The sequence below is a fragment of the Centrocercus urophasianus genome, unplaced genomic scaffold (genome assembly GCF_019232065.1).
Source record: "Centrocercus urophasianus isolate 14NV4802_14NV808 unplaced genomic scaffold, USGS_Curo_1.0 seq_14, whole genome shotgun sequence".
NCBI lineage: Eukaryota > Metazoa > Chordata > Aves > Galliformes > Phasianidae > Centrocercus > Centrocercus urophasianus.
Window position 1 is genome coordinate 51,818,932 of NW_024884586.1, and position 12,685 is coordinate 51,831,616.

At 44.6% G+C, this 12,685-nt stretch overlaps 1 protein-coding gene across 1 annotated transcript in view; it reads right to left on the minus strand.

Moving 5' to 3' along the window:
* LOC122158030 overlaps positions 1-12,481 on the minus strand; it is a 105,148-nt gene extending 92,667 nt beyond the window's left edge. Inside the window, exons 1-2 of the transcript XR_006168111.1 lie at positions 12,319-12,481; positions 2,984-3,204 (exon numbers count right to left, since the gene is read on the minus strand). The gene's annotated coding sequence lies outside the window, so the exon portion shown is untranslated. The remainder of the gene's footprint in view (positions 1-2,983; positions 3,205-12,318) is intronic.
* Positions 12,482-12,685: the final 204 nt, after the last annotated feature.

The window sequence follows — 12,685 nt, forward strand, 5'->3', positions numbered from 1 at the left end:
AAAGAAAGCTGTCCCAAATATTACAAATGCGCAGCACTCGACTTCTTACGTCAAAGCCAAGAGTAATGTTTCAACTGCTCCAGCAAGGAGGAAATGATGCAGGTATTAAACATTATTACGAGAACAGAGACACATTAATTACTGTTTATCCACCAGGACTGTGAATGGAGCTTTTTGTTGTGAAGGATTTTCATGGGGAAAGTTAATATACTTCGTCCAGACCATGAGATGGTACAAATCAGTGTAGTTCCATCTAAATCAATGGATCAGTGTTGATTTACAGCAGCTGAGGATCAACTCCCTCTTTTTCGGTCTGCTGAGGATTGTATAACATACACAGCCTAGAAACACCGATGACAAATTTGAAACCGTGTAAGGATATGCTGAACCAAAAGCCTGATTCAAACCCAAACTGGCCGCTCTCCTTTTAAATCACGGAGAGCTGCTGTCTGAAGTGGCGCTGTCAGACGAGCGCTGTGAGACATGCAGCACGGCGCAGCGCTGCACCTCCACACACTGCATTCCATGCAAACTCAAACCCGCCCAGCGCCGATTCATAAATGATGTGTTGGTTTAATCTATTTTTCACAGGGGGTGTTGCAGAGAAGGAAAATTAGAAACAGGTAGAAGGGACTATTATTACTGTCTCATAGTGTGCTCTCGTACATGAGGATCGGATTAAGATAACATCTGGTCCGTATTTCTTGAACTATTTCCCTTTTATCACAAGAAAATCGGCAACCCATCTCACAACTGCTCCTAATTTAGATCTAAATATCACTGATGAAACGTTGTACAACATGCTGTTATCTATTAAAATGATTTCCCTGAAGGAACAGTGAATACTTTTATACTTTCCAGCGAAGCCAACCATATTCCCCCCTTAGCACTAACTGGTCGCCTTATAATCAAATACTCAAATGGTAAAAGCAAAATCACTTTGGAAAAACAAGTGAGTCCCTCCTAAGTCTTCAGCCGATGCAAATTCTGCCTATCCACTGGTTGAAGTGAAACGATGCCCATCGGCACCACTTTCTGTCGGATAAAGGCTTTTCATTTAGCAGAGGCTGTCAGGTTAGGATGGGATGGCTGGGTTGGACTCGATGATCTTTAAGGTCTTTTCCAACCCGAGCAATTCTATGATTCTGTGATTCCTGCATGGTACAAACCTGCACTGTGCTACGTATCTCCTGCACTCACTGGTTTGAAGAGGAGCTGCTTAAAATTAAAGCGAGGCTGGGATGCATGATTTATCAAGAGGAGCAGAGGGACAGCGAAGAGCCCTGTGGTTTCTTTGGGAAGCAGAGCACGGCAAACTGTCCTCCCTCCCGTTTGGTTCAAACAGAATTGTCAGTGGAATGCAGTAATCTTTTTTTCAGCACTTTGCAGAGTTCAAGTCCCCAGAAAGGAGCCTATTGAGTTCAGCAAATAAAAACTTCTGTTTTCTTCGCGAGTCTATAATTCATTTTCATGGACAGTAAATCAGGAAAAGGAGGAAAAAAAAACCTTTTGCAATCTCAAACTGTTTTGCATACCTTCACTGCACATCAGTTTTACCCATTTGCATTGTATCCTCACCACTTAAAAAGGGGGATTAGATAAGCATACACTCTCTGTATTAACTGGTTTAATTTAAAAGTAATTTCTACCATCTGGAATTACTGTTTACTGTTGTTTGGAGGAGGAAGAAAAAAAAAAGAGAGAATCTGAAACCGTAGAAGAGATCATCACAGAATAATCAGTTTGAAGGAGGGAGAAGCATACAAGGAATGTAATGGATTGTCCACCAGTCGACTTGTATGTTTTGGAGGGAACTCTGAGAATAAAACCTCTCTAGCAGTTATCGCCGGTCACACTGGAGCCATTCATTTTTCACCTGCCTGTGGTTGTTGTCTGGCAACCAGTCAAGGGTGCTATTAGCAGAATTAAGCTCCAGAAGAAAGGATTACCCTGTAGGAGGTAAGATAAAGACGGGGCAGCGTGGCTTGTTATCAGTATCACAGTGAGGACCAGGTCAGTGTGGGTTTCATTTCAAACAGGTAATCTCTACTGAAATAATAGAGTAATTGTTGCTTTGAAACCTTTATGTGCTGCAGCACACTACAGCTCATTTGATACAGATTCTGGATTTAATGAAGAACTCCAACGGGCCCAAAACAGACACACGGAGAAAGGAAAAAGCAATGCACCAGTGGAAAATGCCTTTATCCTCTAATTCCGGGTCAAAACAGTGAAACACAAAATGCTACTCAGGGCAGTTTTATACCTTGATTTATGCCTCTCCTCCTTCTCAGGTTCCTACCTGCCTACCAAGTTTTGGTCTGTGAACATGCAGTAACGGCATACAAAATATTTCAAGCGTAATAACATATGCAGTTATGTGCATCTCACAAAGCCTGCACACAAGCAATGAATCAAAGAATTCCAGGCTATTCCTTGAAATACAACTGTTCCTGAGTTTTATTCAAGGGCCTGAAAGATGTCAGTGGCACAGGCTGCAGGGGGAGGATGCATGTTGCAGCTGATGCTGATGGGCAGCATTTCACGTTTTTCTGGCAAAGTGCCGAAATGTTTGTCTTGAAAAGTAATTGTGGAGCAGTCTTTTCCTTTTCTCTTTGTAAGGCACCTTTCCTCAGTCTCTTCTACTAGAAATGTACATTAAGTGCTTGGAGATTAATCTACTGCTCGTGTTGTGGATGCTCCATCCCTGGAGGTGCCAAAGGCCAGGCTGCACGGGGCTCTGGGCAGCCCCATCTGGTAGAGGGCATTCAGCCCATGGAAGGGGTGAAACTGGATGGTATTTAAGTTCCTCTCCAACTTCAGCTGTTTTGTGATTCTGTGATACTACAATATCATTTGCAGAAAGTGCTAACTAGAGAAATACTTCAACTTCTAAGTTGGGAAATACAAAAGATGAGCTGGCAAACACTACCAAAGTACAAAGAAATTAAGGGAAGGAGTTGTCTCATCTATGGTCTCTTACCTTAAGGCACTCTGGGTATTCCAAAATGTGAAGGCTTCACTCCGGTGTGGACACTGCCAGTTGTGCACGAGCTCTCAAAGCCATGACACAAGGCAAGGCCTGATGGAGGCAGGTCAAGGCTGTAGCATCTTCTACTGGAGCCACTCCGAGTTCTGGATGTCAGTTAGGCAGGGTTCTTCCACATGGCGATGGTCCTCTGGCTTCCATAGCCCTCAAACAATCTGCAGATGATATATATGAAAAAAGGGTCAACACAGCATCAATTCCAGATAAGACTATTATAAAATCATGATGACATGCCACCAGTTACAAAACCAAAGTCTCACAAGGCATCGATCCTCTTGATGTAATGGAATACAGGTCTTACAAAGCTTTACCTGTTTTAGCGATTATGGATTAATTCAGCAAAAAGCAGTGGAGTTGACAAAGTAAATAAGAAAAATATTCACAAAATGTTGTTTTAAACAAGACATTATAAAAAGTGATTCAGCACTCAGCCTGTGGCTCAAATATGGGCAAGCAGCAGCTGCATGTGGGAAATCAAAGGGGCAAAGAATGTAGTCTGAGAGCTCCAAGGAGTACAGCACAGGGATACATCTCTCTGTGGTCTGAGCCATTCAACAACGTTATCAGAGTTCAGAAGAAGAGAGTGCTGATGCTGATAAAGATTGCAGATGGCACAAGGCTCGGTGGAGGGATGGACAGCAGTATAAAGATGTCGATTCTTCAGGCTTCTCTCATTTGTCTAGACATATGTTTTGTACAGTTGGATGCAAGGTCATCCACCCATCCACCCCTTCAGAATGCACGATGCAGACAGATCATCACTTTTAGACTGCTTTTAATATTGAATCATCAACATTTTGCAGTGGTGAGCGCTACAGAAAACACACTGAATGATCGGCAGGTGCAATGCAGACACTCAGTAGAAGCCAGCAGCAGTGACAGACGTGGCATACATTGTCCCATTTGCCCCTCTATGCCTCCTACTCACATTCTTTGCACCATCTATCTGCACTAAATTAGGGCTGTCAGAACTGCAAAGCCAAAGGGCTCAGAACTCAGTACTTCTGCATTACTCCCACTGTCAAATGCAATCTCAGCTATAGAGAAATTGGTCTTTAAGGAAATTATTTTCTGGTCCTGAGACAGCAAGAAAACAAGAATGAGAGGCTGGCTTGGCATTAAGAGCTGTTTGGTTCCTGCTTGGGATATATTAGCTCTGATTTTGCCTCCTTAGCAAAGGCCAATCACTTCAGTTAGTCCAAACCTGTCCCAGTGGAAGTATTCACACAGTTTGCACCACCAAAAGACAACACTGTCTGGTTCTAAATCCAGGGAGGAGAAAGGCACCAGCCACAAAGGAAGCCCAGCATTCCCATCCTTTTAAGTTGACTGCTGAAACAATTATTTGCTTGTGCCTTGCATTTTGCTAAACTACCCCAATTATTCTTTTTGCTTCTGTGATGCCTTGGAGGCAATGAAATTGCTGCATAGGTCAAAGAAATATGGAAAGCTCCTCATTCATAACAAAACTTAAATTCTGAAACGATGACTGCAGTGAGTCCACTGGGGAGCATATGGGCTTGCCTACAGAAAGATCATGGCAGATTTGAGCATATGAGCTGGGGGGCTGATCCTGCTAACACCTCATACCGGGCATAGAGCCAGGTGCACAGATATTCAAACTAAATCCTAATTAAGTGTCTGAATTCCCAGTGAAATCCATGGGCAGTTGGATGCCAAAATATCAACATGGATATTGATCCAGCTGCTTATCAGTCTGAGCAGCATCCTGCTGATTCCTGGAGCAGGTGATGGCATTTGCTGTTTTATCCCAATATATCTTCTTTTTGCTTTACATGTGAGAAAAGCGAGCTCCGAGGATGACTGCATTATCATTAAGTGGGCACGTGCTAGAACCTCCTCCAAGGAAAAGAAGGGCTCATATCTCAATGTGAACCCAAGCTTGAGAAACGCAGGGGGGAAATCAGCACATCAGAGAACCCTCAAGGCCTGAAAGTGTCAGAGTCCACATCTTATAAAGCCTTGTGAAATAGCCCTTCAAGAAATGCACACAGCCTGAAACATAATGACCAGCTCCACCCTTTTTGCCACATTACCATTGAAATGAGCTGATAAAAAATGTTTGGCGACCAAGCCAATATAAAAACATTCTGATTTCACACCAAAGGCATGCTCAGCTTCTAACAGGAACAAAGAATCCCGCACCTCTCTTAGATCATATCTTTGCTGCCCACTCAGTGTAAATGATTGATATAACAGACGTGTTGAATCAAGATGCTGGTTCATTCTTTTCCTTTTTTAAGCAGCCACTTTCAGCCAACGGATTCTTTTCCCCCAGAATATCTGTGATTCCTCAGATTCTTTGAGGTTATTGCATTCATAATCGGAGGAGCTGCCTGAGCACAGAGCTGCAGCACAACACTTTCTCCCCTCTGCAGGAGCTCCCTGGGTCAGAGGCACACGCTGCTGCGATCAAGTCAGCCTGAGAAAGCAGGAACACTGTGGTGGGCAGAAGAGCCCAAAGCAGGGAGACAGAAGGGAAAACACTCATGTCCCTGTTATTTCTTTAACAGATAAGGGCCTCAGCTAGATCCCACTGAAGTCAGCGATGCAGTTCCTGTCAGGTCCAACAGAAGCAATCTCTGAGAGCGTGTTTTCTTGCCAGCTATCTAAGCAATATGGCTGAGCCCCACAGAAAGTAATCCTTCACTACCTCCTAACCCATACAGCTCCTCAGAAAAGCCAACCTTCTTTAAAAGAACAACTTAAAAGAACGCCTCAGGATGCAGAGCCCCACTCATGTTGCTCCTGGTACTTTCCTCCTCCTTGCCTGCTAGGCATTATTAGTGGGGATTCTCAGATATGAGACATACCTTTAAAGAAAGCAGCCCCTTTTCCATGTTGTATTTACATGAGTTGTCACTGTTTCTACTCATACCAAGAGGGTAAAGGGAGTCTGCAGAATCATGACTTGAAAGTTACATGCCTCTGCAGCATGTAAAATGCAGCATGTAGCAGTGGAAAGAGCTACACAACTTGTGCAGACCATGGGGAGATGTTCACAAGCTACTGTTTTTCAACTTTTGATTAAAGCATCCCCTATATTCTGACATCCTGGCTCTGCCCCCTCATAGTCCTAAACACAGGGAGCCACACTGAAGCTCTCTGCGCTTGACCACACGAGCATGTGCATCAGTTGGCCTCTTGAGTTGGTGCTGAAAGAGCCACTGCTGAGATACAGCTCAGAGCACGCGGATGTTCTGAGTTTCCTCAAGGGGAGCTTTAGATTAGACATCCAGGGGGATGAGAGGGGACTGAGGCCCTGGCACTGCTGCCCAGAGGACTGTGGGTGCCCCATTCCTGGAGGTGCCCAATGCCATGGATGGGACTCTGGGTAGCCTGAGCTGGTGCCTGATTCAGTGATGGGTGATCCTACCACCAGTCCCAGATGATCTTTCAGGTCCTTTCCAACCCAACCACTGTGATTCTGTGATTCTCCACTGCCAACTGAGAAGGACAGCTTTCAGCTCCAAAATACCACGAGCCAACATTGCCAGTACAGCAGTTAAACTGACAACTCCTGATAAACAGTTACTGACATTTACTGTTCACCCATGCAGTGCCTTCCTATTGCACCTTATGGCACTGAGCAAGGTTGCTCACCTGCACGCATACTTAAGTGTGTGACTTCTGCTGGTTTGGTGTGGATGGAGACATGGGTGGATGTGCTGTCAATGAGGGTGGATGGATGAGTCGTAGGAGAGGCTGTGAGAGTTCACTGCAATTTTGAAATGCTAGATGTTGATGAAAAGCAGGTTTTTAAGTTAGAAAAATCATTTCTGATCCACAGTTTTTTTGTGTACAGACTCATGTTCTAACTAAAAATACTTTGCTCCAGGGATGCTGTTTGTTTTCTACTGCTGTCAGTGCAAGCAGCCTGGATCTACAGAATCTGGACAGATATTATAACCAAACTATTCTGAGAAAACAAATCTTAAAAACAATATATGTGATGCAGCTGTTTAGTGGCTCCCCAGGGCTTAGTGGCTCTTGCTGCCAGCTCTCAGCTCTTTTTGCTTTAAGCCGGGAGGGCCCAAGTCTTTAGATTACCTTATAGAGTATATATGTCCCTCTCCTCTCTGTGCTGTCACCCTAAAAGGCTCTAACAAGGCTCCTGCTCCACATTCTCATTCTCAGGAAGGTCTGTTAACGTTTTTGCCTCCTTTTGATCTTCCGGGCCTTCTCTCAACACTTCTCACAGCCTCCTGAAAATGGGATTCTCCAAGTCAGTAATTTGCTTATTGTCTCCCTAGTGTAAACTTCAACGGTTTTCATCAAGGAAGCTACTGCCTTGCCTGCTCTTTTCACACCTCCTCTTGGATTCCATTTTTAAGAATCATTCCCCCACCTGAAACGAACACTAGCACCTGTCTGTCTATTGCTCAGCGACTCAGTTGTGTATGGGTATTATGGGATTTGTGCCTGATAGCTCCTTTCCCTTTCACTGTTCAGTTTAACTATACCAAGAAGCAGCAGCTGACAGCAGAATTTACACATGAAGTGATACTCAAGGGTGCGATAGTAGAGAAGACCTCCTGTACTCACAGAATCCCACAGGACCCACATGGGGTCCATGCCTTTGGCCCTCGTTGCAGGATGGGAGCCTAAACAAACCATCTCACATAGTAAGAAAATACTCCTCAACCTATTATGTTCCCCCCAGCACCACCACCCCCCCAGCCCGTTAAAATAGCACAGTATTCTGTTCCACAAAGGACTGTAATTTGTATGGAATGCCAAGCACTTGGGAAGCACAAGGGGACACGGAGCGGGGAGGGCTCATCCCATAGACACTCTGTCCCTTTCAAACCATGGGAATACAGCCTGCCTCCCTCGATGTGTACTGCAGCCTTGAGAGACGAACGCTGATCTTAGCCTGAACAAAAATTAAAAGAAGATGTTTCCAAAATGGCACAGCTCCTCCCTAGCCCAGAATCTTTCCCTTAGGACAATGAAGCTTTTTATAGGTTACATACAAACAAAGAACATGGAAGATAGAATCATAGAATCCTTAGAGTTGGAAGAGGCCTTTAAAGGCCATCCAGTCCAACTCCCCTGCAGTGCACTGGGTCACCACAGCTCCACTGGGTTGCCCAGGACCTGATCCAGCCTTGCCTTGAAAGTCTCCAGGGATGGGGCATCAACCATCTCTGGGCAACCTGTGCCAGTTTACTCTTGATCCACAAACGAAATCTAATTACTGCTCAGCCGTATGGAACAGAGAGCATCTCAGCCCTAGGGACATTAGGCTCTAAGTAGTGCCTGCTGCTGCCTAGGACTCTTCCTTCAGTGCCATGCAGGAAGACTGAAGAAATAAGATGGACTAAATCTCCCTGACTTAGACCTCAACTACTACCTGCAGGGTAACCATTGTGAATGTCTGGTTCAAGGTTTCCTGATGCTTTCCTCTTGTTTCACACTATTTTAGCAGTCTGAACTAGTTTTAATATAAGCAAAACTAGTTTATTATAAAGGATAAAATTCTTGTTCTGAAGAGAGGTGCTGTGTCTGCTTTCGGCTTTTCTGATTGTGGTGACAGTGGGCACAGGGAGAAGTTGCCATGGTTCTGCATGGATTTTCTTTGCCTTCTGCTGACTGTTTTTTTGGGGGTTGAAACCCTCCTGCTTTCACACAGTTTCACTCATATTATCTTCCTCTTTCTTACAGTGGAGTGCTAATAGCATTAGCTAAACCACATCACTCATGCTTCTCCTGTGGAGCCCTGACTGCAGCTGGGAGGTTGGGTGGGCAGTGGGGAATGGCAGCCTTTCCAGTTACTGAAGGCCAAATGCCACAAGGACCACAGACCAGAAGCCCAAGATAGCTATAAGCAATGACCTCGATTTAAAACCTGGATGTAGATCCTACACAGAACTGTGTCTTTCTGCTTCCATCCTTGCTGGATTATAAGAAAATCTCCTGCTGAACTATTAGTAATTTGCACAAAGACTGAGGAATGAAAAAGCCTCCACCCCAAGGACTCAGAAATAAGTACATGACTAGAAAAGCAAAAATGCCAAAATCAGTCGTGGTGTCTTCTGTTACTCATTGTATCTCCACTATCAGAAGAACTTCCAAGAAAGCTGCACATCCCCAATCCTTCCATTTCCAAATCCACATCCAGCTATAACACAAGGCAGGATCTGCAGGGTGTGCATTGCAATACTGTGCTGTGATCTTTGAAACAGGTCAGAATCTTCTGAGATGAGCTCTGACTGAGGAAATTGACCATTCACACCCTCAGTGCAATTCACTCCACCTGTGGGAAAATATTTGTTCCAACTGAAAAAGAAATGAGTTCCTTTTATCCTTCTTGCTGGTGAGTTGGCTCAGCTTCTACCACGCAGTCAGGCAAGCACACGAGTGGCTGCAGCAGAAGGAATGGACCCACTTAGGTGCTTAAGGAAGAGCAACAGAACTGCCCCTTCCAATTCAAGTGAGCTGCTGGACTGGTTCACCTTTATCATGTACATTCCCTCCTGGTCCCTATGAAGAGAGTCCATGTACAGATGACCTGAAGTACCACCCAGAGGAATGGCTTAAGACTGCACTTCAATCTTTTGCCTAATAGGGATGGAGTTGAAGCATCTCTGTGGGATGAGGCCATGGTATCTATGCCTTAATTTGCTCTTGCCAAAAGGTCAGTTTAGATGGACCCAAAGGGAGGACTGCATTATGCATCTCGTTTGAAACAGAAATCTTACTTTCCCCTTGAATACAGGCATTTTGCTCTTCTGACTAGGCACACCTGTTTTCTCAACTAACTCAAATCCTTGCAGCCACGTGTGCCCAGGGGAAGGAGGGAGTGTAATAAATAGCAGAAGCAAATAATTTACCCAGTAAAGAGCATTCCATGCTTTCTGTATGCAAATTCTGCATAAAAATTCTACATATATGGTACAGAACTGCTCTGAACTGAACTCTAAAAATGCTTAAGGCAAACACAGCTGTTATCAAGTGTTGTTCTTTCCAAAACGCCATTCAGTTTGATAGTTATCTCTATGCCAACAGCATTCTCCATTCAAATCTCTTTTTTGAGGTCTTAACAACTGCTTTACACAGGAGAAATTCGCCCCGAAAGTCGGTGCTCTGGATCTGTACCCAAATGTGTGTCTGTCCCTTCTTATGACACCAAGGCAGCCCAAATTAATTCCAGCAGATCCTGGCCAAAGAGGCTGAGACAACTGAGGTTTTTAGGAACTGCAGCTATTTTTAATTTGAGGACATACTTTGTAACATCCCTGTTCAGCAAAATATTTTAGTGCCTTCGAGTATGTACTGAAATCTCACCGGTGTCAGAAGACACATGATATATGATGTTCAAACCCAAGTATCTGGTAAAATCTGCTGAAGTGCCTGGAACTGAAATAACACCCTATTCAAATACCAGCTTTTGAGAGCTGGGTTAGATCAGAGTTGTACTTCAATCGACTGTTGTTTTTTTCTTCATCCAGCTATAAAGGACTGCTTTTAAGAATCAGAAGTCTTTTAAACTCACAATTCTACAAAACTAAAGGGGAAAGCACTTCACGCATGCTTCCTTGAGGGGGCTGGTCATAGAATCTCTGTGCACATCGAGTTCTGGAGAAAACATCTAAAATAACCCAGCAGCTGGCATTTGTAAATGTCATACAGACAGTAAGGTCAGCTCCCCAGCTGAGGTCTACTTAGTTCAAATCAGGACCTGAACTGTTGATTACTGAATATGATTTAGAACCATAGAATCACCAAGGGTGCAAAAGACTTCCAAGATCATCCAGACCAACCGTCCACCTACCACCAATAGCCCCCCACTAAGCTACATCCCTTAGTACAACATCCAGACACGTCTTGAACACATCCAGTATTATATGCATGTGTGTTATTGAATGTGTATTATTTACTATTATATGCATGCGTGTGATTTAAAAATCCTGGGCTGGAATGATCTCATCCATCACCCCAAGTGCCTACAAGAGGGACAGGAACTCACTGCCCCTTTGCATCCCTGCATTTCCTTCCCTCCTGCCAAAGTGATTCCTGAGGAGGAAGCAGAGCTGGCAGCCTTGTCTGGGCTGCCTCTCTTCGTCCCTTTCAGGTGGGTGGATCTTTCGGGGTCATCCTCCCAGCACCAAGCAGCACTGCTGGGCTAATGAGGTGGAGCAGGTCATCAGCACACACAACAGAATGGGGACAATCCTCCTTCCGCTCTGAAGCAAAGGCAAGTGCTGCAGCGTGTCTCAGTGCAGTGTAGCACACCTACTGCTGAGCCCCAGGAGAAGGGAATTCACAGAGTGCCTTGGGAACACAAAGCAACATCATCATGGTAAAGCCCAACCTTACAACTGGAATCCCATCTTCAGAAAGTGAAGTAATGGATCCTCTGTGCAACGTCAAAGCACTCTGCACAGCTCTCCCTCATTAGCTCACCAAGCAGCAACAGCAGGGAAAAGTTGGGGGTTACTGATGCGTTGTAATTACTGACTGACAGCCTGTCACTGGGCAAAGCAGAGGAAAAGTCTCTAATTAATGCAGGCCAGTTACTTTCCTCTCTGAATGCTTCCTTTCCTGAAGCACGAGGTGGAGCTATGGTAGGGAAGCCCAATTCGAGACCTGATGGCTATTTCCATCTCTGCATCTCTGTCATCAGTTGTAATCTAAAGAGGTTTGACTTCATCTGGGCACAAATACAGCTTTGAGAAGAGCAGAAAACAAAGGCAGATGGGCCTGTCCACTAGCAACGAGGTTATTAACCCTGGATCCTAATAGTGAGCACACTGATAATCACAATGAAGGAGTCCTGGCAGCAGGCTGAGCTCCAGGATACTGCTGCCTTCAGTATCTCACAAGGAGACTGTGTAGAGCACATCCTCAGGGTCTTTAGGGGTTCTATGATGGTTTTTTGAATTCTCATGTGGTTAGCATCAGCTTTAAGGATATGCTGGCAGTACTGCCTTTCCACAGTAGTGCAGTTTCCCATCAGCAATGAAGATGGGCAGAGGGTTTTCAGCTCTACATTGGATGTGACAAATCTCTGTCCCTCCTTCAAAAAAGCCATCCTTTTGCCTCTAATAGTTCAGGGGAAGGAGGAAGTTGGTAGAGAAACACCTTTCCTCAATAGGCATGTTCAAATGACTGCACAGGAACTCTCACACACTCTCCCAGAGGAATCACATGAAAAAGCAGGGTCAGAGAAAGAAAAAAATGAGTGAAAATGTCACAGAGAAAGGAGGAAGCATGAAATCTTCATCCTGAGTGTTCAGTTATACCTGATATTGTAAACACGGGAAGAGCCTTGCAAGAATTAGGAGGAGGAACAGACTGAGAATTACTACTGCCTCAAAGCAGACAGATTTCAGAGGTCAAAGACAGTCCTCAAGATGTCAGAGCTGACAGACAGTCCTGTCTGAGGATGCCACGAAGGAATCTGATTAAGACAATCTGCAAGAGACAAAAGAAAGATAACAGAACAGTTTATCATTTTCCAGGAATGAAAGCAACATCATTGAATGAACGTGGAACGATTCCACGCTCAGAAAGGACTTCAGTTACAGCCCATGTTGACATCCATGACATCAGACCAGGCACCATTCTGGAGCTCATGACAGGCTTCAGAAAACGGTTTTTAAATGACCT